Genomic DNA, 6,744 nt, shown 5'->3' on the forward strand with positions numbered 1-6,744 from the left:
GTTCCCATCTCCGGCTCAGCTCATCCCACGCTTCCAGGCTGCACGCTCTGCTAGGCTCACTCCTTCTCCTCTCTCCCCGGGTCTCACTCTGCTTCACGGTGTCTCCTCACACTGCCTCAGCTAGGGATGGCCATCGACCATTGATTATTCCAAATCATCGATAGTTCATGGCTGATGTTGAATACTTTTGCCATTGATGGGGGAGAACCAGATTTTTTCCCCCCATCGATGGAATTGCAAAACAATGTTTTGCTTTTTTTTTTCAAAGTGCCGGGACACGGAACATAGCTCCGCCCCCCGACACCCGTGAAGCCCCTGCCCTGTGTTTTGATTGGCCCACAGACCAATTAAAACACCATTGATATGTAAAAATATTGATGGTCATCCATTGCATAGTTAAGGTCTATCTATGGCCAGTTGCAGAATTGCCATCGATGGCAACCATCAATGGCAATGGCAACAATGGCCATCCCTAGCCTCAGCACGCTTCCCGTCACGCTGCTCTGCTTCACACCTCACGCTGGGCTGACCCCTGTCCTTCCTCTGGCACGAGCTGCCCAGCCAATCCCCACGGGGCCAAGTCTCTTCCACCAGGGTCACAGTAAGGGCAGCTCTCACTAACCCCTTAGTCCCCGCAACTGGGAGAAGGGTTCCTTAGGGCACAAGGGGTACAAGGGTACCTCCTGGAGTGGGGTGGCACATTTCCATGGAAGTTTGTTGCTGAGGCGGCACATACGTCTGCACACGTCACATGCAAAGCTCAGAACACTTCTCACGTTGACTTCTTCTGATTATAGCACACTGTTTGCATTGCTCTATTTCTATCATATCAATTCAATTAACTTACATAGCCCAGAGACTACAGATAGGTGTACAAATAGAATAAAACAATATATTGTGTGGTTTCTCATTTCGAAACACAGGAACTTATACGAATTGACTCGGAACGAACGGCCTTGGCAAGTATCCCTGGAGTTTCTGTGCAAGAAATCCTTAAGGCCATAAAGTATTGCTGCTAAAAAGTAGCAGAGAATGAATATGTGACCAGTAAATCTGTCTCAGCCTACCAGAGGCAGAACTCTGGGAGGCAATGGAGTCATCTGCCGCCGGGCTCCTGCTCCCAAGGGGGCACCTCTCCTTCTCTGCAACTTTAAATCTATTAATTGAAAGCCATTGATATCACTTCTATGGCTGAATTCAGAAATATATATGTCTCTCTCTATATATATTTTTTATATTTTATATAAGGTTGTGTGTCTGCGTATGTGTATGTGTCTGTGGGGGGGCACTAGTATACATCTTGCCTCCGGGCAGCTGGGATGAACTTACGCCACTGCAGCCTACTTGGATATTGTTAAATAAAATTGCAGCACTTTACATTGGAAGCCTACAATTAACTTCATCCTCTCTACTCATGTTATACTGGTTTACTAACTTACATCCTATTGGTGTAGTTCAGCGATGCTCATATACTGTGGGTTAAATGTAATAGGATGAGAGATTCAGAAAGTGAGAGGTTTGGTAAGAAATCTACAGTTTTTTAAAGCGGCAATCATTTACACCAGTTTGATTTTGAAGTGTAAACGATTGGCGCTTTAAAAAAAACTGGAAATATCTTACCAAACCTCTCACTTTCTGAATCTCTCATCCTATTAAATTTCACCCTGAGTCTCCTGCTCCAAAAAGCCCCAGATTCAGATCCCTGGCCTCAACCACCAATTCTCCCCATTAATTAGTATAGGTAGGTGAAAGTTCATACAGCTGGGAATTGTTGGTGCACATGTGTAAGCTTACACAATGTTGCCCAATATCGACAAATTGGGGGTATTCATTAGGATGCCATCAGTGATTGGAGTGTGCACCGGCGATAAATCACCGGGTGCGGGCTCCCCGTTTTTAGCCCCCTAATGGTCACTGGACAGGGGAGCATGCTCCTCCGACCAGCGACATCCCCTGCCTCTTCTCCCGGCAGTGTGACATTTTCATCAACGACTATCTCAGGTCGCAGATGAAAAAGGGACACTGAGCAATATGATTGCTGAGCAATATATTGCTAGCGATATATTGCCAGCGATCATATTGCCCTGTGTGTACGCACCTTTATATAGTTACATAGTAGTTAAGGCTGAATAAAGATGTGCATCCGTCGAGTTCATCCTTTGGTTAGAGTGTATGATCTATTTGCTACATCCCTTATATAAACTGAAATCTGATTTAATTATATACAGATTATGATTATTATTTGTACCCCTGGATATTTTTGCCCAATAGATGTTTGTCCAACCTTATTTTAAATGTATTTATTGTGTCTGCCGACACCCCCTCGCTGACACTACCTCTCCATCTGCCGATTCCACCTCTCCACCTGCCGACACTACCTCTCCATCTGCCGACACTAACTCTCCACCTGCCGACACTACCTCTCCATCTGCCGATACCACCTCTCCATCTGCCGACACCACCTCTCCATCTGCCGACGCCACCTCTCCATCTGCCGACGCTACCTCTCCATCTGCCGACGCTACCTCTCCATCTGCCGATACCACCTCTCCATCTGCCGATACCACCTCTCCATCTGCCGACACCACCTCTCCATCTGCCGATACCACCTCTCCATCTGCCGACACTACCTCTCCATCTGCCGATACCACCTCTCCATCTGCCGACACCACCTCTCCATCTGCCGACACCACCTCTCCATCTGCCGATACCACCTCTCCATCTGCCGACACTACCTCTCCATCTGCCGATACCACCTCTCCATCTGCCGACACTACCTCTCCATCTGCCGATACCACCTCTCCATCTGCTGACGCCACCTCTCCAGGAAGCGAGCTCCACAATTTAACTGCCCTGCCCTATAAAAGTTTTTTCTTCTATTGGTGCATCCACACGGTGAGATTTCACTTTCTATTCAACCCCAATTCGATCTGGGTCTGGATCTGGGTCTGTGTCTGGATCTGGGTCGGTTACAGTGTTCACATTAGATTGTGATTATGTAGTACAGATCTGTTCTATATAGTCTTGCCTTCCAAGACAATTTTTTTATTCGATTTATTCTACACTTGAGCGCGCATTGGGATCGAATCTGCATCGAATGTAGAAAAAACGATTTTGCTTCTATAAACAAAAGCAAATAGACAACTAGTGCATATCTCACCGTGTGTACCCTCTAAAAGGGCACAAAATCTTCTCTCCTATAGTCTAAACTTATGCCCACGTGTGCAACGATCCTTCCTCAATGCGCAGTTACTCTGTTTCTCAGTTTGCCTACTTTTGAAAACTAGAATCAGGTAGATTGCAGTAGGATGCTCCGCCCAAGGGGGCGTGTCACACTCTACTCAAAGGGCGTGTCTAAGCGTAAATACTTATTGTTGAGATATTTCTATATAACATTAGTAACAATATACTTTGGGAACTTTTGCAAGTAATGACAATAACATTGCTGTCTGCAATATGGGGGTTTCCTGTTTGTGACCATATATTCATGTGATATTTATTTTCTTCTCACTCAGCACAGTATATAATAAAGGCAACAAATGCAATAAATTCCAAATGTATTTTGTCCTTGGGTGAATTCATCCCTAAGCATATACGTACTGTATGTTTTAGGTGTATTGAATGTTATTTTATTGTGAACACTGGACGGTCTGCAACTTGTAGGCACTAACTATGTTTATTGGCTGAGCTGTTTTCCATACCATATAGCATTTGCCAAATCAAGACACCAGATACTCAAATGTGTTTAACTAATGTAAGATTACTAGAAAAATGTCTTAATCTAAGTCATTCAGTAGCAGCAGCATGCTATACGTCAGTGCACACCAGCACAGAAGACCTTGTGTGATCATGTGCTGTGTCTCTCTGTCTCTCTCCTGTTAGGGGTTCCCACAAGAAGGGATAATGAGCACGAGTGTATGGACACCTTAACATCAGCAGAGAGAGCACCTCTGAACCAGGCCCTTGGTTTCTTGACTGATGTCCTCAGAAGAGAGAAAGATTTGGGTGGTGCAGTTACAATAGCCTTTGTGTGCAAATTGTAGATGGCTGACGTTTTCCTATTGTCACACACAGTTATATCATACTCAGCTTTCAGAACACACATCACAAAACTATTTCTTATGGAATTATCAAAATAAACAGACACTCCCTGCAGTTGCCCTTCTCAGATTGATTCTCTGCGTTCTGCTCTCGTACCTGGGATTTCACCCAGGCAGTCAGCCCAGCTGGTCCATCCCAAAGATACAGTAGTCCCGATAATACAGTGAATCTGTTCAGCCGATAGGCTGATTAGGCTGCAGCCTGGGACACCAGGACGGAGGGGGGGACAGACATTTTTACAAATAAAAGTGGGGCTGTGAGCCATAGCAACCAATCAAATTATCTCTATCACTATTGCATCCTAAAAAACTGAGAGATAACATCTGATTGGTTGTTATGTGCAACACCACCATCATTTTTAGAAACTTTAGTAAATCCCCACCTATCAGTCAAACCCACGTTGTCAATCTTAGTGCAGCTGATAAACACAGCCTAAGCTGACAGAAGTGAAATGCGTCCCGACCAAGAATGAAGCAGGTCTCCCCTCCAGGCATTGACAGACGGACTTGCATTAATGTGCAGCTATATGCCGGCAGTAATGGACACTTTTACTGTACTTCGCATGTGAGTATAGTACATTTGAGCCTGTCAGGAAGCTAAACAGCTGCTGAACTCTTAAGATCTTGGTTGAGATGCTGGTTATTATGGTTATATCGCCACCAACGCCATCTTCAGAGCTCTGTTCCTCACTGTGGGAAGGAAGCAGGGTTGCGGAGAAGGATCCCAACTGATTCCTCCTCCACCACAGCACTGTGTCCTGCGGCGGTAAAGAGTTGTGTGGCACAGAGGTGGTAAGTAACGCCGCAAATTCTGTAACAGTGTGAAGGTGCCCATACACTAGTTCGCACTGATCCCGACTGATCGGGTCGAGAAATCAGACCAAATCTGATCTATTTGACGTCCCCCTCAAGTCCGATGTGCAATTCCGTGCGCATCGGACCTGAGCCGGTGGTCGGACCTCCAACTAGACCCCCCCTCCCAGCGGAGGGGGGACAAGGTCATATGTCATAGGACTACATGCACAGGGAGGGGTCAGATGGCCCATACACTGCAGTGGTACATCGCAGTAGTGTATGGCCATCTTTAGGGATTACAGTAAGAGCTGCTTTTCACATACCTTTCAACTTTGGAGGAGGCAGAAGAGGGACGATTGTGATCTTGCGACTATGGGCGTGGCCTATGATCATGAGGCCAAGCCCCCATTTTCAACGCTGTAAGGGCGCGGCCAGCGCTGTGTGAGATGCTGGCCATGCCCCCAGCCTCTCTGCCTGCTGAGCAGAGCAGCAGCAAGCAGGGTGGACTCCCAACTGCTCCTCCATCGCAGGACAATGCTGGCCCCAGGCGGGATGTGGGACTGTCCCAGCAAAAAAAACAGGATGGTCAAATCGGGACAGTTGGGAGGTATGTTTTTAGAGGAAAACTGAATTGCCCCTCACTGCAAGTTGGATACCTAATCATCAGGGGTCATCCTGCCCTCAATAAGTAGGCCCCTAAGTATGATTATAAATACTTTGTAGCACCCTGGTGCATTATAGCCAACGGACTTTGAATAGAAAATATCCAAAATGGCTGCTCTGTCCATGAGGAAGATCATGTCAGCAGAGACTGAGCGGGACTAGCACTGGCGGGAAAGAGAGAGGCTGCAAAGAGGCCTGACAGAGGCAGCAAATGGTGCTGTGGTCACTTAGGGCCTTATTCAGACCTGTCCATTAGGCTGCATGTATTCGCCGGCTAACGAACAGGTAAACGCCGCCCTCTCCCGGACCACCTCACTAGCATGTGGGGGTGGGGGTGTACGCTAACACATCCCCTGGCATGCAGCCGAAAGGAGGAGAGATCATTCGATGTTCGCTGACCATCGAATGATTTCTCCTACCTTCGCTACGAAAATGTCTGCTGTCTTTTCCAGTGCCTGCTATCCGCCAAATTGGGGGCGGGCCCTGACGTCATGTGATGACAGCCAAAGCCATTCCGAAGACATTCGCTCCAGGTATTTGCACATGCGCATATTCACGCATGCACAAACCCGGGCCATCAGGGTCGGGTTCAAATCGGCCCCTTAGTGAGTATTTCCAGGAGGTGGATCCATATTGTGCAGACACCGCTGAGGTGCAGAGGCCAGGCAGATGGTAGCACTGCTGTCAGGGAACGGTTCGGAGAGAGACAATACAGGGCTTATCCACCCGAGTCAACTGTACAGACTTCTGTATACTGTGATTGGTGGCTTTTAAACTCTTAGGGCCAGATGTATTGAGCTTCAAAAAGTGATAAAATGGAGAGTGATAAACAACCACCCAATCAGCTCCTACCTGTCATGTCACAGGCTGGGTTTGAAAAATGGCAAGTAGGAGCTGATTGGCTGGTTGTTTATCACTCTCCACTTTATCGCTTTTTAAAGCTTGATACATCTGGCCCCTAGTGTACATTGGCAAACTACTGTAGGTCCAAGGAGGGCTAGTAAACAGACCGGAAGAGAGCCTAGGTGGGCCCCGGTACTGTTTGGGGGGTGTGCCCTGATTTATGTGACGTGGCCACACTTCTTTACATAATGTGTTTAAAAAAGTATTTGCAGCGAAGCGTCTGCCAGGGGCAGTTTCGGCGTGGGGTGCGACAGCCTCCTTGTATTCACGGCAGCCCAGTAGC

This window comes from Crinia signifera, chromosome 9, assembly GCF_055691185.1.
Source record: "Crinia signifera chromosome 9, ASM5569118v1, whole genome shotgun sequence".
NCBI classification, from domain to species: domain Eukaryota; kingdom Metazoa; phylum Chordata; class Amphibia; order Anura; family Myobatrachidae; genus Crinia; species Crinia signifera.